We start from the raw sequence: 26,820 nt of genomic DNA, 5'->3' as shown, positions 1-26,820 counted from the left end.
TACACAAAACAGCCTGAGGATTGCAACCAAAGCAGACCTTTTTTTGGTAGAGATTGAAATGTAAAAATATGTAATATTTGATTTACCCTGTCTTTGCCAGTTCTATTCTCCAAAGTAGAATTCAGTGTGTTCGAGATGAATTTAATAGTCCTTTTTAAAAAGTCTTTTCTTAAATTGGCTTAAATTATCTTCATGATCCACTTTATAGTTTACTGTACTAACTGTTTTAGAGGAATCCAAATGTGCAAAATGTGCTGCTTAATTGACTTTAACTCACAGTCAGCTGTGTCTCTCTCTACTGGTGCCTAGAACCAAGAGAAGAAACACTTAAAGAAAATGAAATCTTTGCACTGTTTTGATTTTAGACCCCTGTGATCATTTAGCCCAACATCTGTACTGTATTTTTATAGATAAGGAAAGTATGCTCATAGAAGTTTAAGTGTGTGATCCTAGATCATTGATTGAGTAAATCTTAGAATTAAGAAAAGCATCCAAGTTTTTTTTTTAAATTTTAATTTTTGTTTTGTTTCTGTTGTTGGAATCCAACCCAGGCTTTACATGTGCTAGGCAAGTGCTCTACCCTAAGCTGTACAGCCTCAGAACCCAGGATTTTGATTATGTGCCCAGTTTTCCCACACTTGAACTTGTAAACTTATTGTGCTTGAATGATCTTCATATTTATTATTCAAAATGAAAGTTAAAATTTGTGTGCCTCACACATTTGGTGGTTTCTCTATTACTTAAAAGTTTATCTAGTTTCTTTTCACTCTAATCGGTACTTTTGAGTGGTTGCATATCACTGTGACAGATAGGGGGGAGCTTCTGGTGGAACAGCTGGATATTTTCATTGTACAGAGGAAGTTAGATTTCTTCAGTGATGCTGCTCTTTGGGGGATTTATGATAGAACTTTTTTTTTTTTTTGGTACTGGAGATGGAACTTGGGACCTTGTGCTTGCGAGGCAAGTGGTGGAACCACTGAGCTAAATCCACGGCCCTATGATAGAACTTTTGACAGTGTGCTGAGGAGAGGTACAGTGGTAGAAAGTCAATGTTAGTTTGTCTAGTACTTTGAAGGTAAAATTGTTAGAAGGGAAATGTTGGAAAAGAAATCAGTGAACTAAATTAATTGGGAGAAAAATTTAAGAATAGATGTTTAAAAATTCCCATCCAAACACATATGCATTAAAAAGATTCAGTATTCATTGTATTTTAATTTTTAAATGTTATCCCACAATTCATTGCTCATAGCTTATTATTCTAGTACATATTCACAGTTCTACCTGTGAGACATGAAAAATTAAAACAACTCTGTTCAAGTATCTTTGTTGTGTGCTGATTTTGGAAGTCTGTATCAGGAAATATGCTACTTTGAATTTTTTCATTTTCCCTCTTTCTCTAAATGGATTCAGGGGGTCCTGTTAACAAAAAGAGAGTTTGTGAACTCTGGAAACAAATTTCCAGATATTTTTAGGACTATGAGGTTCCCTGTAACATTAATTTATTTCCATTTTAATTTAATCATTTATGCAAAAGGTTTAGTTTCCCTTATATAGAAGTTAACCTATTAAGTCAGTTAATTTCTCAGAGATTACTGTTCATTTCAATATGAGGAAAGGAACTTTTAAAAGTGCGCAAGTACAAAAGGGTATATCTGGCATATTGTATGTGTACTCCAGATGCTGAAGCAGAAGAGAGATTTCTCTTGATGATCTCTCAGAGAGCTGGTATGGCTGGGGTGCAGCTGACATTCAGTCTTAAGTAACAAAGAACTCCCCTGCATAAATACTGCTACACTTGGAAGATTCATTCTCTTTCTTATGCACAGAACCTGTGTTCTCCATTGAATGTTGAGGTAGGAGGTAATAGGACATGGTAGTTGTATTTATGCGTAAAGAGTATGGGTGATGTAAATAGTTTTGGGGACAAAAATCTCTGAAAAATTTGAAGTTCTTAATTTTGTTCAGCATTTTTTCCACATATTTATTGGTAAGTTATTGTGAATGGCCTGTTCATATCTCTTGCCCACGTGTCTTTCTTTGGACTTTTTTTTCCTTACTGGTTTATAGATCTTTTTGAAAGCTATATTTTGGAAAACTAGTTTTGTTTTTCAAGTCACTAAAACTGAGTCTGTGCCATCCTTAGGAAGGTCTCCCTTTTCCCAAAATTAAAACAATTTTTTTTCTCTTATTTTCTGTTATTTTACTGTTTTTTTGATATTTTTATTAGTACCTATTAATTTTATAGCATTCTGGGTTTCAATGTAGTTTTTTCATGCATACATATATTTTGAGTATATTGATTCTATCTTTACCCTCATCTTACATTTGTTTATTCTATTCCTCTTCTCTAATGATAGTTGTCCTTCTGCTTTCATTCTTTTTTTTTTTTTTAGATTCTTCATATTAGGGAAAACATGATACTTGTCTTTCTGAGGCTTATTTTCCATAACATGATCCCTCCAGTGCCCTCCATTTTCTTGCAAGTGACACAATTTTATTCTTTATGGCTGAATAATATTACATTATGTAGTACACCATTTTTCCTTTATCTGTTCAACTGTTAATGGGCACCTAGGCTGATTCCATGTCTTGTCTGTTGTGAATTGTGCTGCAGTATACATGGATATGCACATACAGTATCCCTATAGCAAACTGACTTCAGTTCCTCTGGGTCATATGGTAGTTCTATTTTTAGTTTTTCAAGAACCTCTATACCTTTTTCATAGTGGGTGTACTAATTCCCACGCACCCTATAGAAAGATTGTCCTCCTCCTCCCCACCTTGCATCCTCTACAACATTTATTATTTTTTGTTTTCTTTTTAAAAATTAGTGTATGTTTGTAGCACATAATATTTATATTCCTTGTGGGGAATTAATACATGTATATAATTCATTTTAATTCCTTTTTTCATTCCCTTTCTCTTCTCTTTCTCCCCCTTCAGCCATCTCTTGGTTGTCTTTTTTCTTTTTGTACATATTTGCAGTACACAGTGTTTAGCTCCTTGTGTGGAGTTGGTACATGCACATAACACATCTTAATTCCTTTTTCATCTCCTTTCCCTCCCTTCTCTCCCCCCTACCTCCATCTCTTGATGATAGCCATTCTGGCTGGGGTTAGATGGAATCTCAGGGTAATTTTGGTTTGTATTTTACTAATGGCTAAAGATGTTGAACATTTTTTTCGTACACTTATTGGCCACTTGTACTTTTTTGAGGAGTATCTATCCAGTTCATGTGCCTATTTATTGATTGGGCCATTAAAAAAAATTTTTTTTTTTTTTAAAGACAGGATCTTCGTATGTAGTTCAAGCTAGCCTTGAACTCACTGTGTTGTTCTGGCTGGCCTTGAACTCTTGGGGATTCTCCTGCTTCAGCCTCCTGGGTGTGAGTGCTGGGACTACAGATGTGTGCCACCATGCTCGGCTTTGGTGTTGTGTTTGAGTTCCTTGCGTAGTTTAAATATTAATCATTTGTCAGAAGAATAATTGGCACACATTTTCTTCATTCTATAGGCTATTATTTGTTCACTTTGTTGCTGTGCAGTAACTTTTTAATTTGATACAGTCCCATTTGTTGAGTATAGTTTTATTTTCTGTGCATAAAATTTGAATCTATGTTAAGATAGAGAATAGGCAAGTTAAGGTTGTTCCCACATTTTTAATTGGATGATTGTTTTCGTCACTGAAATAAAATGCCATTTTTCCTCAGATTTTTTTAAACTGGTAGGCAAGGGATTAAAATCTATGATACAGAGTAATATGGATTTAATAACTATTTTAGATTTGATGAGGAAAATAAGGAGAGAGGAAGTGATCTTTAGCTTTTTAGCTAGTACATTTCTTTTTTACTTCCTAGTTTCTTATGTCACCATTACTTTTAGCATGACAATTCATGGATTTATCAGGAATACATATGTTCCTGTGGATTTTTTTGTCATTTCAAAGTGACTAGGATGGGAATGAAGGTGCTGCTGAAATACAAAATACTGCTGTTGTTTTTCCTTACATATTAAAAATATAGTTTTAACATGATTCTCATTTTCCAAATTTTTACTCTTTGAAAAAAAGTTTGTCTTATGGTAGGTGGAAAGCTTAGCTGCTAATTTATGCTGAGGAAATACCTTCTGGAGAAATTCTAGCACTACCCTGCAGGTCACTGAAACACATGTGGTTTATCTTTTGAATACAGAAAAAGAAAGGTTAACATGCACATTGAAATCAGTAGACTCTGCCAGTGCTACATTGAGGTTTTCTTTGGTTGACTTGTAAAGGAGCTTCTGTGTGTTGTCAGTCATGAACTGATAATTCTTGATTATAAGAATGTAAGTTGAAGAATCTCTGATTTGAGATAGCAGAACATTGTTATACTGTGGCCAATGTTCCCATGGTACCTATAGTGCTTTAGTGCTGTTAAGTATGTGAATTCCCAGAAAAAGTGAAATAATTTTTAGTGGGGATAGGGAAAGAGTAAAGTAATGGATGTCAAATACGGAAAATTCAAATTAGAACACTTAACCACATCTGGTAAGGAGCCTTTTATGGTCTAGTGACCAGTTCTTAATTATTAGGTGACCACAGGACACAAATTTGTATTACTGTTGGGTTTTGTGGCTTTATGATTGTTTGATGGAGAACTAGGTTTCTCTTATTCAGGCTTTTAGTTGAATTACCAAGGTTTCAAATTACCTTTGTTGGTGTAGATTTTAGATTTGAGTACATTAGCACTTAAAGGGAAAATCTCCAACCCATGGCTCTGAGATACTAAGTGAAATAAAACATGGAGTTGCCAGACATATTTAGGAATGTGCAAATAACATTTCTTCCACAGTGACATATAAGAGGTCTTTTTTTATTAATTTGGAGAAACAAGTGCAAAAGAATTAAGCTGCCTCAGCATGCTTGTATTGTATGTAATGTGCAAGAGATTGTGTAGTATTTTGTTACTTAGCAAACATATCATCCTATGTGCTAAACACTTTTAAGTGCTTGATAAATATTAATTTAATCTTCAAAACAATTCTGTGAAATAGATATTGTTATCTTCCCATTATTACAGATTACAACTGAATAGTTTGGTAACTTGTTTGGATTTGTATAGCGAGCAAGGCAGAGGCAGAATTCAAGTCTAGGCATTTGATGCCAGAGTTAACTAGTGAGTGACTAACTCTCTCTGACTTACTTAATCAAGAGAATTTAGCAGATAGATCTGTGGTCTTATTTGGGCACATCAGCATTTGTGAAGCAGAGACTAATAAACTAGTTAAGATTTTGGGTTTGAGTTCTGGCTATTCCACTGAGTCCAGAGGTCTCCTTCATCCTTTCTTGCTCTGTAGATAGATGTAATCCCTTCCTGCCCTACAGTGTTGTTGAGAGGATCAATGAAATAATGAAAGTACCTCGGATCACAGTATTAGTGTTATAAACCAAGCTCTAGTCACTTTGGGATATATGTTGCCGCTTTTTTCTAAGGTGGAAAGAACACTAATGAAGGGACTGAAGATGTTTGACTTGGCCTGCTTTTCTTGATGGTGAGATCTTTTATTACTTCCTCAGTCTCATTACAACGGGACAAAAGATAATTTTTAAAAAGTCTGTTTGAGGGAATTTTATCAAGTTCAGATTTGATGATATATGTGGAGGTGCTTTGTAAACTGAAATGTTGTATAAATGTAATGTGGCTTTATTATTTTTAGCAATAGAAAATTGCCACATGTTAATTAGAATTAATTAGGGCTCATTAAGGAAAGTGGGATACCTTTGTTGAGCATAGATGCTCAGTTACTGGAAGACTATTCACTTTTCTTCATTTATTCGTATGAGTACCTACTATGTCAAAGATACTTTTGATTCAAAGGTGACTAATATGAATTATCTTGGATTCCTTGAAATACAGATTTGCAGGCATGCTTTGGGAAACAAGCAAGCTAACATTACAATAAAAAGGTGAAAAGTGTTCTAATGGAGGTGCAACAACATTTATATAACATTTATATAAGATTTATAGGTTACTAAAAGTAGCTGAGGCTCTGATCTTTACTATATGCATCCTTAGATAGCTTGAGTCCTTGAAGGTTCAGCAGGAATAAACTGTTGCCTTAATTCTGAGATCCTGAATTGTCTTAGAAGCAACCATATATTTCTGGTTCAAGATCCAGTTAGATTGTGTTTAGGGTTAATCCTTCCAGTTTAATCTTCAAAGCTTGCCAAGAACTTTCATAGACACCTAGGCTTTTTTTATCCAAATTATTTTGGGTACCATTTGATATAATGTGTATCCAAGTTTTGGGTTAAGCATCTATTAATTTTGCTTTTTTTTGTTTTTTTTGGTACTGGGGATCGAACTCGGGTCCTTAGCTTGAGAGGCAGGGGGTGGAACCACTGAGCTAAATCTCCGGCCCTATTAATTTTGTTTTTTGGTAAAGAAAATGCAAGTGTGCATGTGTTGATGTTGCCCTGAAGCCTGGCAGTGGGCCTATAATAAACCAAAAGGCATTCTCGTCTTTTTTTAAGGCCTATGACATTTTGTTTTTTATGCATTTATGAGATTTATGGGAAACACTGTTTTTATATTCTGAAGGTATGTACTTTAGTGTTGTATGTAGACCCACATTAATGTCAAACTTGAAAGAATTAATGGTGAATTAATGCATTTCATGACTTGGGCATATTTTTTAAAAATCTTGAACATTACTTTCTGGATCTTCATGGATGAAAGAGTTTTTTAACCTTGTGTTCAGTAGGAAGAAATAAAACTTAAGTGTTTATATATGCAAAAATAATTTATTAGCTTTTTTATCCATGGCTTTAAAGCCTGTACTACACATGGGAAGTCTTTACTAATGAACTATTATGAAGTATTTTTGTCTTATTTAGATGGCACATAGTTCTGTGAACTATTATCACATGTAGTAATGTGGATGAAAACCCTGGGAAAAGCTTCATTTTGGACCGGTTGTAGTGATGGACACCTGTCATCCCAGCACTTAAGAGAGGCTGAGGCAGGAGGATCTCAATGAACTCAAGGCCAACCTGAGCTACAACTTGGATTAGTTAATGGACCTCATTCCTCCTCTTGTTATCTGTAGCATGAACCCACGTAAACATCAGATCTCAGCTGTATTGACTTATAATGAACTTGAATTACAACCAGCCCTCGGGAACCAACCGAGTTCGTAAGTCGAGTCCTCCGAAACAGAAAATTTCAGATCTTGTCTGAATAAGTCATGCTTCTAATGCAAATGAAAATACTTACAATTCAAACTAATCAGCATTCAGGCTAATTACCTGCCAGTGTGCATCTTCCACCATCTATTTGCTCTCTGTGAAAATTTTTTACAGAGACTTCAATTAACTCTTAAGAACAGTATCAACACCTGACAAGCTGATTTTCATGAGTGATGATATTAACAGAAATGTTAACAGTAATGTAATCATGAGGAGAATAGTTACTGGCCCTTGTGATTGTAAAGCAGAAGCTCATTGATCCCTTGTTCTATAACTAACCAGGTCTTAGTGTTTTTACCAGAATTCTAAGTACATAATGACTAAAGTTCTGTAAGAGGATAATGTCTTTCTAAAGAAGGCACACAAAAGTCCATTCCAGAGAGTAGGAATTGTAGTTTGTATGGTCAGGATGCTTTGTTTTATATCCTAAATCAGTTTATATCTGCTAATAGAGAATTGGGAGCTGCCATTGGTTCTTGCTTCTGTAGGTCTATGTAATACCCCACCCTCAGTCAAAACAAAACAACAGTTGACAGCCCTCTTTATAATAAACTGATAGATTGACCCAGCTGGTATACAGATAATACTGATAGAGGGAAGTAGTAGGGCTTATTTATCTCTGAAGTACTTTGACGTGCACATTTGTACTTACCTCTTGCCTAGTATCTTCTGTGTCTTTTCAAATCATTTGTGTAACTGGAATACACTAATAAACTAGATAGTTTGTAGGTAGTACAGTACTAGTCAAAACTGGTGAATGCAGTAATTGAAGTGTAACACTAGAGTAGGCTTTTCTGGTGTAAAATGGGGGATGACCTCATGGATATCCCAGAGAAGGCATAGAATCTTAGCATCCAAAGGGACCAGAGGCTATCTAGTCAAATAACTTACCTAGCTTAGAAGCCTGTTCTTAAGAAGTTTCTGACCCATGGTCATCTGGCCCTGCTGTAGACTGCATGCTAGGCATTTATTCCAGGACACATTGTGTGGCTCCTTGCTCCTTGACATGTGGTCTGAACTGGCATCATGAATTCTCCCAGGAGTGTTAGAAACACAGATTCTCAGGCTCCACCTCATTGTTACTGAATGTCAGGATTTTAACAAGATTCCCAGGTGTTTTGTTTGTATCATATAATCGAGAAGGGCTAGTGCTGGATGAATTGGGAGTGGGAGAGATTAGAAGCTGGAGAAGTGGAACTGTTGTGTGGTTTAGGTAAGAGAGACCCTAAAGGTCTAATAGAGACCAGTGGGAGGGAAAAGAGGAAACTAATGTTATCTTGGGACCCAGCTAATTGACTATTTTGATAGAAGAAGCTCAAAGATGACAAGTTTGTGGTTTGGGTAATAGAATTATAGATTAGTTTATAAAAGTAGGAAGCAATAGATTTTGCAGGGGATATCACTAGTTAATTCAGTAAATTTTGAGGACCAGGACTGCAGTTAGGTATTAGTGATATAATAAATGAAGATTTATCTCTTGCTTGTGGTGTTTACAAATTTAACTTTGGAAGACTGATTTTTGCAGAGGTATTAGTTTGAAATGGTAATACAGGGGATGACTGAAATATATAATGAATGTTTAAATTTTTAAAAAATTACAGTAAGAGACACTTTGCCATTAATCCCCTTCAGAATACTCCCCCTCACTTCAAACACAATTATCCTGTTGTTTTTGCCACTTTCTGAAGCAGTTCTGGAAGACCTCTTTTAAGACTTCGTAAGGTGTGATAAAAAATATAGTGAATAGTGCTGCTGAGTGCCATAGAATGGAAAGGCGGGCTTGGAAACTCATTAAGATGTGTCCTCATCAACCTTGTTCACTGTGTGAAACTTTAGGCTCTTGCCCAAAGTCAAAATGACCCTGAAAGATTTCAGAGTTTTGAATTAATTCAGGACTTGGATGTAGCCACGACAGCCCAACCAAAGACACAAAGGAGGACTTCCAGAGCTGCTTCAGAAAGTGGCAAGAATGATGGGGTAAGTGTGTTCAAAGCAAGGGGGATTACTTACTGCGAGGGGGATTAATGATGATGTGTCTTTTACTTTAATAAATTTTTAAAAACTTAAACAGTTACAGTTTTCAATCACATGTTGTGTTCACTGTGGCTATCCTTTGAGCTAGTAAATGGACCTGGCTCATCACCCAGTTTTCAGGGGAGCTTTGTTGTTTTCTGTTGTTTAACTTATGGGTGGTAACTCAGGAAGGTGATAGAATATTTACTTATAGTTTTCTTAGAACAATTTTTTTTTTTCATATACAAAATAAATGCTTGTGCTGGTGTTGGCTGTGGGATAGAAGTGGTCTATAAAGAGGGTTTGTACTAAATTTATGAAGCTTTCAGGATGTATTCATTTTGAATGTTGATTTTCTTTTATCTAGTGGGGAGATTTACATAAATAATATACTAAAACTTGAAATGCCGTAAAGGAGCATTTACTCTGTGCCTTGGGAAGCCAGAATGGTGAAAAGAAAACCCAGCTCCCTTTAAGTAGAATGCTCTGGAAATGCTTCTTTGGAAGGATTCCCTGTGTGAATGTACTGGCATTATGCGAAATGGGCAAGTCAGGTACGAAGATATGAATGAAAAGGCAGGATGTGGGTCAGGAATGGTCAGTAATTTGGAATGGTGAAGTTTTAGGTGATGAAATGAAAAATGGTAAGAGATGAGGCTAAAAGGGAGTTCGAGGGCCACATGATGAAAGACCTCACATGCTAAGTAAGGACTTGACTCAATAAGCAGTAAAGCAGGAAGTGACATGATTAGATTTGTGTTCTAGGGTGGCAATCAATTGGTGGTTAGGAATTGGACAGGAAGCTACTAGAGACATGGAGGCCGCTGTAGTGGGGCGTTTAATAAACATTTCCTGAATTCTTTAGTGCTAAATAAAGCTGTTAGAAGCTGGAGAGCCTACAAAATGGTGTATATATTGCCCATGCCTCAGAAAGTTCAGCCTAGGAGGGAAGAAGAAAAGAAATGCAGTACAGAGTGCTACTTTTGAGGTTTGTAAAATATGATTGGCATACCAAATAGGGAAATAATCACTTGTGCTCTGGCTGGGGGTAGGTAGGAGAAGATTTTGAAGATTAGAAAGAGTAGAGCAGGAATAAGAGTGGATGGGATAGACCAATGCTACCTGGCAGCTCTGTGAGGAAGGTCTGTATGAGGTCAGTGTGGATGAAGAACCATAGACATAAGAGAATTGTTTATACTGAATTGTTGGGTCTTGGTTAATTATTATGTGTGTGGGGTATGAGAGGAGTAGTTCAGGATTTTTAATTCATTATTAAGAACTGGAGATACAGATACAGTGTGAACAAGACCAACAGGGTTTTGTATGTCAGAATGACCTGGGGCTTCCCAGTTTGAGTGATAATTTCATTAATCAACAAGCAGAATATAGTAGCAGTAATTGGCCTTAGTATGAGAGTGAGATATGATGTGTTAGAATTTGAGTGTGTTAATTTTGAGATACCAGGACATTTAGGTATGTCTGAAGAGCTTAGAGGATCCTCTACAGTCAGATAGTAGTTGAAATCTTGGGTTGAATGAAATCACAGAATAGTGAGTAATGAGTAGAGGACTGGGGAAGTAAGTCTGGAGGAATTCCTTTATTTCAGTAGTGGTGAATCATGTTGCATGAAAGAATTCAAACACAAAAGAGATACTCTATATGAAGGTCACTTATAAACAAAACTACTTTTTAAAAATTTTTTTGGTACTGGGGATCGAACTCTGGTCCTTGTGCTTGCACAGCAGGCGGTGGAACCACTGAGCTAAATCCCCAGCCCAAAAAAACTACTTTTGGATGGTAGATAGGTCATAGTGGTTACCTTTGAGAACTATTGATGGAAAAGGGCATGAAAAACCATCAAGTCTTGATGCTGTTCTTTGTTTTGATCTGGGGTTTAGTTTCCTGGAATGAAAATTTACCTAACCATACCCTTTAACAATTTGTATGTTTGACAGTGTTACTTCAGTGGGAGAGGGGAGTGATCCTGAAGGAGTAACTAGAACATTGTTTCTATCCTGAGAGGGGAACGGAGGAGGCAGAGATTAAGGATGATGGATGAATGTAAAGAAAGAATAAACAAAGGAAAGTCCTGGAAGAAATAAGAGGAGATGGAATCATAAACAACCAAGGAGTTAACGCTGGATGGGAAAAGTGCCATCTGTTTTCCTGAGGCTGTTAGAAAGGATGAGTGAAGATAAAGATTGTTTGAAGAGTTCAGTGACAGCCCTCTATTAGTTTCAATTTTCTTAAGTGAGTTAGAAGGTAAAGAAAAGCCAACTTTCGCTATTCTTTGTAATATACTTTTTCTTCAGCTAATCAGCCAACCAGTCATAGACTGTACTAGTGATGGCCAACCTTTTAGGGCTTTCAGTGATACAAAGAGCCCATTGCAACATGCATGCCATAGGTTTACCACTACTGATCTATATCCATCTGTTGGGAATTCTTGACTCTGATTTCTACCTATGCTGAATTTTCTGGAGGGCAGCCCTTTTTGGGCCCATCTAAAGTACCACATTACATTGCATTGAAGAGAGAGGGCAGCTAAACTAGAGGTGGAGAAACTGTTTGCCAAACTTTTTTTTTTTTTTTTTCTCTAGGTTTTTGTTTTGATAGCAGTTTGTGGTTCTCTCCTCCTAATCTTTAAGGGGATGTGTTTAGGGGAGGGGTAGATGGAGGAACAGAATGGTCAGAATCCCTCAAGAAAGTTGCAACTAGTTGTAAATGAAAAAGCTAGGATTATATTTCCTATTATCTTGTTTCTTTCCTGTTTATGAAATCACTAATGAGTAACTTCTGAGGTAGATTTTTTTCTCCTGACTTGGTGATTATATTTGCAGAGATAAGAACTGTGTTATTGTTTAGATCTAGAATGGCCCCCAGAATGCTCAGCGGTGAGGCTTTTAAAAGGTAATTGGATTGAGGGTACACTCTGCTTACCAGTGGATTAATTCATTGATAAGTTTATAGTTAAACATACTGTTAAAAGGTGGGGCCTAGGTGTGTCAGTGGGTGTGGTTTACTAATAGTCAACTTGGCATGCCCAGTCATTCCAAGTCTGTGGAATGAACTGAGTTAGTGTGGTTTGGGGTGTGTGGAAGAACCACCTGAGGATTGTTGCCAATGGCATAAAAAGAGAACTAGAGGAGAAGACTGCATGCACTTGATCTTCTTGGAGAAGCTTGCTGTGGGTGGGAACTTGGGTGTTTTCATCGGGTCCTCCCTGTTGCTGGGAATGGCTCTTGTTCTTGTCTGGGGAGCTTTGGTCTTCGCCTTGATTGTCACTTCCTGGCTGCAGTGCAGATCTTTCAGCCTGGTGGCACAAATCCTTAACTCCACTGGTATAGGCTTCCACCGCTGGCCTTTGGGCCTTCCTGGTGCACATCTTTAATGAGAACTTGCATGAGACATTGCTGTGGCCTGTAAGACTCTGGCTGGATTCCTGGAGGAATTGCCTTGGGCTCTAGGCCTTTAGCTGGACTTGTGAAGAAGATTGCCATGGGATTTGGGTCTTTGGCTGGATTCTTCGAGTCTGTAGTGTGTGGACAGACCTCTTGCACTCCTCTGCATTTGACTTTTTGGGTGAATATTTTAAAATAATCCTATAAATTATATGTGCTTGTAAACCCTGACTACAACACTGTGAGTGTGCCTTGTGAGAGTTTATATACCTTCCTGACTCCTTCCTCGCTCTCTGCTTCCTGGCTGCCATAGGTTGCGCAGCTTTCCTCTCCCATGCCTTTTTGTGATCCTGTTTCTGTCTTGCAGCCTAAACCATGGACCGAATCCTCTGAAAACCATGAGGCAGAATAAAGCTCTTGTCCTTTTAAGTTGTAGGTGTTGGGTATTTTGTCCCAGCAAGCGGGATGTGACTAATACAAATTGGTTCTAAAGAATGCCTTTTCCATCCTAGATTATTATAGGGACTGAAGGTTAAAATCTGTTTATAAAGTGGGTATAAATACATAGTAGAATTTAAATATTTATAGACCAGATGGTATAGAGGGCAATTATTGTAAATAATAAATATGGTTAAGAAACCATGCTAAACCCATCATTTTTCCTCTTGTTAATTGTAGTAAGCATTGAATTTCTGCTTTGTGCTCAGTACTGCCCTAGATGCTGAGATTTCAAAGTGTGGTTATTGAAACAAATGAATAACTACAGCAATACTTCCATTACTGGGCATTAATTGGTTTCATGCAGAGTGATGAATAGCAAAAATGATGAGTACCAAAAAATTATTTTGGCTGGAAAGGGCAATTGACACTAGCAGTTTCTAGCTTGTGAGTTGAGTGGCAAAATTTTCTTGTCAAAATATGTTGAATACCAAATTTAGGGAATTTCAAACTAGTACCAAAGTATGACTATAGCATTATTTTGGTTCTTAAAATATAGTTGCTCAAGTCAGGTGTGGTGGAGTATCCCTATAATCCTTGCTACTTGGGAGGGCCTATAACCCCAGCTACTTGGGAGGTAGAGGCAGAAAGCTTCTGCTTGCCCAGTAGCTGGGATTATAGATGTGTGCTGTCATGCCCAGCTAACTGGTTTCTTCATAGTTATTATTGAAACTGTTAATTATTTTCCCCCTGTGCTGGGGATTGAACCCAGGGCCTTAAGCATGCTAGGTAATGCTACTATCTAGTTATATGCCTACCCCTTTAAAAAATGTTATTTTGAGACAGGGTCTTGCTAAATTGCTTAATTGCCTAGACTGGGCTTGAATTTGTGTTCCACCTGCCTCAGCTTCTTGATCAGCTGGGATTATAGACGTGTTATCATGTGCCACCAGATTTTTTGTTTTGTTTTGAAACAGTCTTGCTCTGTGGTCCAGGTTGACTTTGAGCTTGCTGCTTAGATAAGGGTGGCCTGCCTCAGCCTACTGAATGTTGGGATTATAGACAGGCACCATCACACTGGCTGATTTTTTTCTTTATTATGGAAAATTTAAAAATAATTACAAAAGTAGATAATATACTGTAATGAACTCTTAACTAATCATTGCCCAGTGTCAACAATTACCAACTAATGGTCTGTCTTACTTTGTCTTGAACTCTCTTCTGCCTAGATTATTTCATCCATAAATATCTTTATAAATTTATGTATCTCAAAGCATAAGTACTTTTTAAAAAAACTGATTTTTGGGCCAGGGATTTAGCTCAGTGTTGCCATGCCTGCCTCGCAAATGTAAGGTCCTGAGTTCGATCCCCGGTATTGGGAAAAAAACCCTCCAAAAAACAAAAAAAACTGATTTTGTTAAAAAAGTAAGCTTAACTCCTCTTTTTCAACAAATATCTAGTCAGGTTCAAGTTTTCAATTGTTTAAATTTTTAAGCAGTCTGAGCAGCATAGCAAGACCTTGTCTTCAAATGAAACAATAAAAAAGGGCTAGTGATGTAGTTCACTACTCTGTGCTCCCTGAATTGTCCAGTTAGCAAGAAAAAAGAAAAAGTCATTAAACATTGTAGTTTCTCGTAAGAATCAAGATTTCTTCCCGTCCTCTTCCCTGCCCCTCCCTTTCATCTTCCTCCTCCTCTTCCCTCCTGTACCTCTTCTCTACAATAAACTCAGATGATCTGGGTGTACATGGCTGATGCTGGGAATGCCTCTGTGTGTAGCTGGTGAGTGATAGCAGCTTCCTTAGAGGATCCCTGTCTGCCCCACCCCATCCACAGTGTTTCATGCGTGTTGCTTTGTGCCTGGTCCCAATGGGTCAATGAGTTTGTGAATCCTAACTTAGAGCAACAGAAATTATTTTGTATGTTATTCCTTAAGTTCTGCTCATGATAGTTCTTATTTTTTTTTACAACACTTTCTGTAAAATGGTGGTTTTGCTGTACAAGAATTGGTGTGTGTTCAGGTAGAGTGCCAGTTGTTACTCCTTTTGTGCTTTATACATCTGTCATAAGATTTATTCAGTGTGAGAAGTGGTTGAAATGTAAAGTGGCTAGGGATCTGCAAAAAATGAAGAAAAACGGTAGCAGACTGGACAACCTTCTGCCTCAACCTTATGAGGAGCTAATACAAGTACCTTGAGAATGGATGGGCCAAGATGCTGGCCTTTTTCCAGCCTGTTTGAACACTTAAAAGCAAATTCTTGTCAAAATTGGACTTCTTTTTTCCTGCCTCCACCCCTCAAGATTTTTTTTTGCAAAACTGCAACTTTAAAGATTTTATTTATTTATTTTTGCACTTCCAATAAAGTAGAGAGTTGCTAAAGACATACCAAGAGATTTGAAGGTATCATTTATAACACCCAAGAGTTCTTGGTACAGTCCTTTAAAATAGGAGGTGCATGGGAGTGACTGCTTTGGGCGTCCAAAGCTTCATTTAAGTCTGTGAAGAGCAAGAGGATGAGGAAGAAATCAATGTTGTCTCTGTGGAAAAGAGACAGCTCCCTGCCAAAGGGTCAGAATCAGAGTCACCTCCCTCCCTGGAGGTGGACTCAGCAAGCTTACCCACAGTCCTCTGATCCTCAAGAGGTGTCACATTTTCTTAGGTTCCCCGACCATGAGGAAGGACTATCCAGCTGCCAAGAGGGTTAAGTTGGACTGTGGCAAAGTCCTGAAATAAATCAGCAGCAACTCTAAATGTGCCAGCCCCAAGTCCTTGGGCATTGAGGAGAATTGGTGTGCTGGAGGAGAAACGAGCTGAAATAGAGCTTTTTTGCTGGGACCAGAACCCAGAGTTGGAAAACAATGAAAAGGCCCCCAAAGTAGTTATCCTTAAAAAAAAGGCACAACATACATTTTATTGGTCCATATGAGGAGCAAAAGCTCAATTCAGAAAAGGACTTGCTGAAGAAGTGGGAGGAACTGTTCAAACATACACTTGAGCAGCTACGGAAGGCTAGTGCATAAGGTGACCTGTGGAACTAGAATTACTTGTGGGCTCTCAGTTCCTTATGTAAGGGAAAGTAAGGAAAAAGGTTTGTCTTGCTAGAACTGCAGAAGGTTGTTATGTATGAACTTACTTGACCTCACAACCATGAGTGAGTCTTAGGACTATATTAGCCATATAGTTGTTCCTCAAGTAGGACTTTGGGCATAAAAAAATTTTTTTTATGCTTGACATCTTTTTTTTTTTTCCTTAAATAGATTTATATTTAAGAATTTCTTTTAAAATACCAATGCCAACCAGCTTTCCTTGTGTAAATATGTATATTAAATGTAAATCACTAATAAAATGTTTGTAACAATTATATAAGATTTTAAATGTATTTAAATGGTATTTTTTATTTAAGTACATTTGCCTTTTAAATGTTTTTTGTATTGTAGAAAAAAATAAAATTGGCAAATATATAATTGAGCCAAAAGAAAGACTCAGTGCATTATATGAATTTATTCTCATTCCCCTTTCCATTTGGGCTGTGGAAATTGGTGTTTATGTTTTTAGTACTTAACAGTGCTTGGCATAAAGTTGAGTACTGAAATTTTTGGTGAATGAGTGAAATAGGAAAAGAAACAGTAAACACTACCAGTTAAAGAAAATATAGAAAAAGAAAAACATTGTGTAATGCCCAACCATATTTGAAATTTCAGTGATGTAATAGCTCTGCTTTATCCATTGGCATGTGTTATTGAAAGGTGCTTATAGGGGCTGAGGGTGTAACTAGTAGTACAGCACTTGTGTCTGACATATGAGAGGCTCTGAATTTGATCCCCAGCACTACCAAAAAAGGTGATATAGTCATGGTATGTTATTAGTAAATCACTATACGTATTAAAAATTATATTTATATAAATAGGCATATATTTAGCTCATACATAATAACATGTAAATTTGGGATAGGTTTCTTAATATTAAATTTCAGTTTATTTGTGGTTTGGAGAACATATTTGCTAGGTTTTATACCTTGCCATGAGAATTTGGAGTTTGAATTCCCCCATTTGGTTTAGATCTTCTGTTACCAAGGACTTGTTCCAAGTACTGTATAAAAAAGGAAAGGGGTATAACGTGGACAGGTTCACAGAGTTGATGCTTAGGAAATGTACCTAGTGTAATTTAATCATGTTTTTAAACCTAGCATTTGGATATTATTGAAAACAGTAATTACTTAAAAATAACTTTTATTTTGAAGTTTAGTGATCTTATTGGTATTAGATTGCATGTTTAAACATTAACATTGAGGTTTCTCTTTTTTAATTTTGGGTTGGTGTGAAGTCTGCCTGAACCTTTCCTTAATCCTGACAACCTTTCATGAAAAGAGCGGTTGAGGTCATGTTCTGTGCACTTTGAATCCAGGAGAATATTTAATTCACTATGTTTAAGAACAAAATATAAAATATGTCTTACTGGTAGTGTTATAGGGTAGTTTCTTTAGAAATGGCATGCCAATCAAAAATATTCAAGGTCCTTCTTACCTCAAACAAAGAATTGAACGAGACAAGCCAAAAACCATGCCAAAAAGTTTATTTGAAAAGTGAGGGGTGAATGAGTACAGAAGAAACCAGCTTTGCAGAGTGAACTTGGGCCAAACAAAGAGAAAAAGAAGGTGAAAGCAAAAATAAAAGTCTGAGAAGTGGCATGGGCTACCGATAGTGGCTTTCCGTTATGGCCGGTCTTTTATGCAGTCCACATCTCTTGGGGGCACATGGGAAGTTCTTCATACGGGGTCCTGGGGTTGCCCTGAGATCTTGTAATTGACAGGTCCTGCTCATTTTCCCAGCCAGCTTTGCTACACCCTATCTCCTATATCAGTAGTGTATTGTAGCACACTTTAAATTCTTAGTGTATAGTAGAAATATATAAAAATATAATAGTTTGTGTGATTCCCAAACCGTCAGTAAACTAATATGTCATTAAGAAATCTAGAAAACATTACATTTTGTTTATTGTGAGCTGAACAAATACTACCATTGAAAGTAAAGTGTTTGTTTTAAAGCTGCACTGGTGAGAAATGATAAACTCTTGGTGACACCATGTGGTATCTTCACATAGTGAGGTGTGGAGTATTATTGGGAAAAGCTGTAATTTTTATTTTGAGTAGAGGATTTTAATAATATGACCACTCTACAAATTGCTTTACATTTCTTCAAAATCTTTTCAATATTAAAATGATGATTACTGAAACAAGCCAATGACAGATTCCTGATTGAAAGGAAAATTCTTAGTATGACATTTGTCTCTTTTTGTAACTTTTAAAAAATTAGTAACTTTTAAAAAAATTACTGGTAGTAAATGTTACCTCATGTTTCTTTTCTACATGTCAATCTATGATACGAGTCTTTACAACTTGAAGGAAGAGAATGTTTTTAAAATTTGCAGCAGAAATACTGTATTAGTTTAAAATGAACTTTTAGAAACAGACTGGGTCAGAGGTGTTAAATCTACACAGCTGACTGTTGGGTTTCTTTCTGCAACTTGGAGAGGAAGACTGAGGCAGGCCTTCTGGTTTGCTTTCTGTGTTAATTAGTGGAGGAGCATAGTTGGAAGAGCTCAAGGAATATTTTTTTTTAATTGAAGTTTCCTCAAATATTAGCACTTCCTGCTGTTGTTCAATATTTATAGTTTATTTCTCCAATTTGGTTTTCTACTTTTCTACCTATTGCCTATAACAGCCTTTGAAAATTGTACTGTTTGAATGATGAGCTTAAATAGCAATTAATTTAGTTTCATTTTTTGCCCAAATGATTTTAGTTTTGCAATGTTTTTCTTTAAAAGTTTGTAAGCTATTTTAAGCCTGAAGATGAGAATAATATAAAGAACATCTAGCTACCCCCTCATCCCCATTGAATCTAACATTATTTTTATGTTTGTTTCAGATGTGATTTTTTAAAAAAAGTTTTACACTTGCATATACCTCTCAACAACTTGGTACAGTGCATGCTTTGTATGATTTAGTCCTGTAATTTTGGTGTATATCTTGATGGAGTTTTTTGGATCTATTTTAAATGGGGGTTTGAAAATTGCTAATGCATAATGGTGTGATTTTTTTTTCCATCTTAATTTTATTATTTCTATTTTTTATCTTTATTTTAGTAATCTTGCAGAGCTTTTATGAGTTTTCATAGTTTGTATATGTATTTGTTTGAATTATTTTGTTTAGTCAATCACATGCAAAGTATTCTTCAGGCATTATATATGTAATCTTTTCTTACATAGGCAAGGACTTTCAATTTAGTGTTGAAAGTAAGGTGGTAGGAAATTAAATTTTCTTCTTTATCATAAAGATAAACACATTTTACCATTTAAGTTTTCAGTAAATAAACTTTATAAAGTTAAGCATGTTCTGAGAATTTGGTTTTTAAAATCATGAAAGGATTTTTTTTTGGTGGGGGGGGTTACTTTCCTATATCTAGTAATATGGTGATAAGTGGTTTTTTTTCTCATTAGTGATGAATTATATATTTAGGCTTTAAAATTTTTTTCTTTTTGATACCGGGGATTGAACTGAGGTGAGGTGCCACTGAGTTAAATCCCCAGCCTTAGGCTTTTTAAATGTTAAATGATCCTTGCATTCTTATCCTTTTTCTTCTTTTATTTTTTGAGATAGGGTCTTGCTATACAGTTCAGGCTGCCTTTGAACTTACTATGTAGTCCAGGGTGGCATCGAAATCAGAATGATCCTCCTGCCTCAGCTTCCCAAGTGCTGGGATTACAGGCATGTGCCACCACACCTGGCCAATCCTTGCCTTCTTTTTTTTTTTTTTTGGTACAAGGGACGGAACTTGGGACCTTGGGCTTGCAAAGCAGGGGGCGGAACCACTCAGCTAAATCCCTGGCCCTAATCCTTGCATTCTTGAGACAAAAATTATCTTGTTGAATTTAATTAGCTAATGTTTTATTTAGTATTGTTTTATTAATGTCTAAAAATGAAAATGGCTTAAACTTCATTTCTTGAATAGTTCTTTCTTAATTTTTCGTTGTTTTTTTCTGGTATTGGGGGTGGAACTGAGAAACTTACTCTGGAACTTACGCTTGCCAGGCAGGCACAGTGCCACTAAGTTACATCCCCGGCCCTATTTCTTAATTTTTCATTTTAAAGCTGTATTGGCCTCAGAAGGTGAATTGGGGAACATTCCCTCTTCTTTCTTCTAGAATAATTTGTGTAATATAAAACTTATCTGTTTGTTCCTTAAATGTTTGGTAGAACTTGCATAAACTTTTTAAACAACTGATTTATCTATTAATTATAAATATATTGATGTTTTCTGATTGCTATACAGACAGTTTGGGGAAGATAATATTTTTCTGGAAATTATTCACATCTATTTTTTACTACTGAAGTCGGCTACATTTCAAATGTTGCCTTTTATTTTCCTTTATTATTGGTATAACCTTCGATTTGTAATTTTTTTTCTTTCTGTATTTTTACTGCCATTTCCAGATGATGGAAAGAGATCAGTTGAATAATGTCTATTCCAAGCTCTCACCAATTCAAGTTTTGGCCTCTCAAATCTGTTTCAGGTTTTAAAGGCTTTGATGGGTGAAGGGGCATCATCAGTTCCTTCCTTATTCTATTCTGACCACCCCTTTTGAATTTGAAGATTGCATTTTTCTCTGAGTTTTATTAGGAAGAATGTTTTGAAGGGAAGAAGACTATGTGTTAATCTTCCTTTGGTGCCTGTGTTGGTCGAGTTACCCAGTTGTCTGCCAGAGTCACACTTTCCAAGTGATCTTGGGCCAAGTCCAGCTGCTTTCCTTGAATCCACAAAATGGAACTCATGCATCTTTTACAGTGTAGGCCATTCTTAACACAGTTCTTTTTCTTAGGTCTTGCCAGAAAAGCAAGTGACCACAGCTTTAAGAATTTCAGGGCTGGCACAGGAAAGGGCTTTTGGGTCAACATCCCTACCGCTGCTCCCGGCCCCTGTCCCACCTCACCCACCTCACCCACCTCAGAGGAGGTAATCCGTGCAGGTGCCAACAGCCCCCCGACCCAGTCGAAATGAGAAAACATGTAAATAAGTCTCAAAACCAGACTTGCAGATCACCTACAGCAACCCCAAAGGGAAATGAGAAGGAAAACTCTGCTACTCAACCACCTGGACCCACTGAACTGGCAACAAAAGGGGATCTGGAAAAAATGAAATCAGAAATAATTTCTCAAATAACAGGAGAAATTGTGCCCTTAGTGCAAGACATGATTAATAAATCTAGAGAGGAGCTGAGGAACATGATGGAATCCCAACATAAGAAACAAATGGAATCCATAAAACACATGCAAATAGATTTCCAGGACATGAAAAACTCCATTGAAAGTCTACACAGCAGAATGAGCCAATGTGAGGACAGAATTTCAGATATAGAAGATAAGATTGCAATTAGTGACCAGGAGAAGAAAAATTGCTTCACAATTCTAAGGGAACATGAGAAATCAATCCAGCAGCTGCTAGATGATGCAAAAAAGAATAACATCAGACTGATTGAGCTCAATGAAGAAACAGGAGAGAGTGCAGATGACATAAAAACTCTCTTCACAGAAATAATGCCAGAAAACTACCCAAGCAGGGGAAAAGAGCTTGACATACAGATAAGTGAGGCATATAGGACTCCAAATAGCCTTGATCAAAAAAAATCTACACATAGGCATATAATTGTTAAGATTCCAGAAACACAACAGAAGAACAAAGTTCTCCAAGCAGTCAGAGAAAAGAAACAAATCACATACAAAGGAAAACCCATCAGAATCACAGCAAACTTCTCAACACAAACCCTCAAGGCAAGAAGAGCTTGGAGTGACATATTCCAAGCCCTAAAAGAAAACAACCTCCAACCCAGATTGATGTACCCTGTAAAACTATCTTTCAAAATGGATGGAGAAATAAGATACTTTCATGACAAAGAGCCCCTTAGGAACTTCGTGAATACCAAACCAGCACTCCAAAGAATTTTACACAATAGCCTAGGAACAGACATTGAGGATCACAAACCCAGGAAGCAAAGCAGAATGAACCCATCTGGCATGACAAGAAATTAAATGTAAAGGGGGAGAACCCAACAAAAAGAAAAAGTCATGGCAATGACAAATCAATACGTTTCAGTTATAACCATCAATGTTAATGGTCTCAATTCACCAATCAAAAGAAATAGGCTGGCAGAATGGGTCAAGAAACAAAATCCAACAATATGCTGCATACAAGAAACACACTTAATGCAAAAGGAAACTCATAGACTGAAAGTTAAAGGGTGGAGAACAATAGTGCATGCGACAGGAACCTGAAAAAAAGCAGGAGTAGCTATCCTCTGTGCAGATCAAGTAGATTTCAAACCAACACTGATTAAGAGAGATGAAGAAGGACACTACATCCTTGTAAAGGGAAGAATCCAAGAGGAAGAGATGACAATCATAAAGATCTATGCATCAAACACTAGTGCACCCAACTATATAAAACAAACACTAATGGACATGAAAAGTCATATATGCACTAATACAGTTGTAGTGGGGGACCTCAACACCCCACTGTCACAAATAGATAGATCAACTAGACTAAAAATAAGTAATGAAATACTAGAACTCAATCGAACTCTTGAACAAATGAACTTAACAGATGTTTACAGAGTGTTCCACCCCACAAAATCAGAATACACATTCTTCTTGGCTGCACATGGGTCATTCTCCAAAATAGACCACATACTCACACATAGAACATGTTTAAGTAAGTGCAAAGGAATTGAAGTTATCCCCTGTATATTATCAGACCATAGTGCGATGAAATTGGAGATCCATAGCAAAAGAAACTCAAAAAATTTCATAAACAGGTGGAAATTGAACAACACACTTTTGAATGACCAATGGGTCACAGAGGACATTAAAGAAGAAATCAGACAGTTCCTTCAATTAAATGACAATGACAATACAACATATCGGAATCTATGGGACACAATGAAAGCAGGCTTACGAGGGAAATTCATAGCAGTGAATACGCATATCAGGAAAACAGAACGAGCCCAATTAAACAACCTGATGCTGAACCTCAGGCTTCTAGAAAAAGAAGAGGAGGACAACCCCAAACCTCACACAAGGGAAGAAATTATAAAGATCAGAGGAGAAATCAATGCAATGGAGACTAAGAGAACAATACAAAAAATCAATGAAGTCAAGAGTTGGTTCTTTGAAAGAATCAACAAAATTGACAAACCTTTAGCCAACCTTGTGAGAAAAAGGAAAGAAAAGGCCCAAATCCATGCAATTAGGAATGAAAAGGGTGAAATTACAACAGACCCAGCAGAAATACAGAGGATCATCAATACCTACTTCCAGAATCTATACGCCAATAAGATGGAAAACACAGAAGAAATGGACAGATTCCTAGATACATATGAATTACCAAAGTTGAACAAAGAAGACCTAAAAATTCTGAACAACCCAATATCAACCAATGAAATTGAAAATGTAATTAAAAACTTATCAACTAAGAAAAGCCCAGGCCCTGATGGCTTCACTGCTGAATTCTACAAGACATTTAGAGAGGAACTGCTGCCACTGCTGTTTAAACTCTTCAGTGACATTGAAAGGGAAGCAGTACTCCCAAATTCATTCCTGGAAGCAAGCATCACCTTGATCCCCAAAGCAGAGAAAGACCCAACTGAAAAAGAGAACTATAGGCCAATCTCACTAATGAACATAGATGCAAAAATCCTTAATAAGATAATGGCAAACAGAATGCAGAAGATCATCAAGAAGATCATACACCCTGATCAAGTGGGATTCATCCCAGGGATGCAGAGATGGTTCAACATACGCAAATCAATCAATGTAATACACTATATCAATAGAGCCAAGGACAAAAACCATATGATTATCTCCAAAGAGGCAGAAAAAGTATTTGACAAAATCCAACATGCATTTATGATAAAAACCCTACAAAAAATTGGAATAGATGGTCTCTACCTCAAACTGATAGAAGCCATCTATGAAAAACCAACAGCCAATATCATACTTAACGGTCAAAAACTGAAATCCTTCACACTAAAGTCAGGAACAAGACAAGGATGTCCACTATCACCACTCTTGTTCAATATAGTTCTGGAAACATTAGCCATGTCAATTAGACAAGAGAAAGAAATAAAAGGAATAAAGGTAGGAAATGAAGAAGTCAAATTGTCAGTATTTGCAGATGACATGGTACTCTATATAGAAGACCCCAAGAACTCCACCAAAAGTCTTCTAGACTTAACCAAATTCAGTCAAGTAGCTGGATACAAGGTCAACACACAAAAATCAATAGCTTTCCTCTACACAAATGACAGACTCACTGAGAGAGAAATAGGGCAAATAATTCCTTTCACAATAGCATCCAAAAAACTGAAATACCTAGGAATCATCCTAACAAAAGAAATCAAAGACCTCTTCTCTGAAAACTATGGCACTCTGAAAAGAGAGATTGAAGATGATATCAGAAAATGGACAGACATCCCCTGCTCCTGGGTAGGAAGGATTAATAGAGTGAAAATGGCCATACTTCCAAAACTGCTATATAGATTTAATGCAATTCCAATTCAGATACCAGCAGCATACTTCATAGACCTCGAGAAAACAATCCACAAATTCATTTGGAGCAAGAAGAGACCCAGAATAGCAAAAGCAATTCTAGGTAACAGAGACATGGCAGGGGGTATTACAATCCCCAACCTGCAACTATACTACAAAGCTACTGTGATAAAAACAGCATGGTACTGGCAAAGAAACAGACTTGAGAACCAGTGGAACAGATTAGAAGATGCAGAAACAACGCCAGACACACTCAGCCATCTCATCTTTGACAAAGGAGCCAAACATCCTCACTGGAGGAAAGATAGCCTCTTTAATAAATGGTGCTGGAAAAATTGGGCTTCAACTTGCCAAAGATTAAAACTAGACCTATATCTCTCACCATGCACTAAACTAAAATCAAAATGGATTAAATATCTAAGTATTAAAATAGAAGCTCTGAACCAGTTGGAGCAGAGGTTAGGTAGAACCCTTGAAGACATCAGTGTAGGAAAAGATTTTATGAACAAAACCTCAGTTGCCCATGAACTAGCACAAACAATCAACAAGTGGGATCTGTTCTTATTAAAAGGCTTCTGCACAGCAAGAGAAACCACCAGCAGTGTGAAGAGGCAACCCACAATGTGGGAAAAAATCTTCACCTGCTCTTCCTCAGACAAAGGTCTACTATCTCGAATCTATAAAGAACTTCAAAAGATCAGACCTCCCAAATTGAAAGACCCAATCCAAAAATGGGCATCTGAAATGAACAGACATTTCTCAGACAAAGAAGTAGAAATAGCAAATAAATACATGAAAAAGTGTTCAACATCACTGGTCATTCGAGAGATGCAAATGAAAACAACACTGAGATTCCACTTCACTCCAGAAAGAATGGCTGCTCTCATGAAATCAACCAATAACAAATGCTGGTGGGGCTGTGGGGAAAGAGGAACCGTGCTCCACTGCTGGTGGGAGTGTAGACTGGTGCAAGCACTGTGGAAATCAGTATGGAGATACCTTAAAGAACTAGGACTGGAAGTCCCATTTGACCCCGCTATTCCACTGCTGGGGATCTTCCCCAAAGAGTTAAAAGAAACATACCACAGTGATATATGTGCACCCAGGTTCATAGCAGCACAGTTTGTAATAGCTAAAACTTGGAAACAGCCCAAATGCCCATCAACTGGAGACTGGATAAAGAAAATGTGGTTTTCTTATAAAATGGAGTACTACTCAGCCATAAAAAATGAGAAATTAGAGACATTTATAGCTAAGTGGATGCACATTGAGGCAATACTCTTAAGTGAAATAGGACACAGATGAATAAATTCTGAATAGTTTCTCTGGTGTGAGAAACTGAAAGTGTAAATAAGGACTAAATGTATAATAGGTAATGTGAAATAGGAAGAAAAGGGGCAAAGGGGAAGGAAATGGGAGGGCTAGGGGAAAGGATAGAAGGGAATGGGATTAATATGAGAAAATGGAAAAATAGGAACAAAATCTTTGTAAATAGGGAGGACTGGGGGGGTTGAAGGGAGGGCTGGGCGAGGTTGAAAAATAAGAACCAGGAGAGACTATGTAAAGGTGCAAATTTCCAATGATGAATGTCATTACATTGTATACCTAAAATGTACCAATTATTAGAATGAATAATTGATAATGTAAAATAGGAATAAAAGGTCCAAAGGGGTAGGGGTAGTGGGAGGCACAGGGGAAAGGAAAGAAGGGAAAGGAAAAAATGATTAGAAATGGAAAAAGTAGAAATAAAGTCTTTGTAAATAGGGAAGGGTGGAGGGCGTGAAGGGAGGGCTAGGAATGGGGAAAAAATAAGAACCAAGATGCATCATGTAAAGGTACAATTCCCAATGAGAAATGTAAATGTGTTGTATACCTACAATGTACCAATGAAAGAATTTTTAAAAAAAACCAGAAAAAAAGAATTTCAGGGCTGGGAATTTAGTTCAGTGGTTTCGCCACCTGCTGCTCAAATGCAAGGACCTGAGTTCAATCCCCGGTACCTACCAAAAAAAAAAAGAAAAAGAATTTCAGGTTTTCAGTGTCCTTCAAGCTCCAGGGGAAGCTATGAAGCTCTAAGAGTTGTTCGCTCAAAACCTTCTTTATTGGCTTCGGGAGGGGCTACTCCCCCATTCCCAGGATGTTCGAGTA

At 37.0% G+C, this 26,820-nt stretch overlaps 1 protein-coding gene across 2 annotated transcripts in view; it reads left to right on the top strand.

Moving 5' to 3' along the window:
* Phlpp1 (PH domain and leucine rich repeat protein phosphatase 1) overlaps window positions 1–26,820 on the top strand; it is a 232,899-nt gene that overhangs the window by 10,616 nt on the left and 195,463 nt on the right. The gene's annotated exons all lie outside the window — the stretch shown is intronic.

Source organism: Heterocephalus glaber, unplaced genomic scaffold (assembly GCF_053883595.1).
Source record: "Heterocephalus glaber isolate CG9 unplaced genomic scaffold, H.glaber_assembly_v1.0 deba00000331, whole genome shotgun sequence".
In the NCBI taxonomy this organism is placed as follows: domain Eukaryota; kingdom Metazoa; phylum Chordata; class Mammalia; order Rodentia; family Bathyergidae; genus Heterocephalus; species Heterocephalus glaber.
Note: the sequence above shows the minus strand (reverse complement) of the source record. Positions and strands in the feature narration are given on the sequence as shown.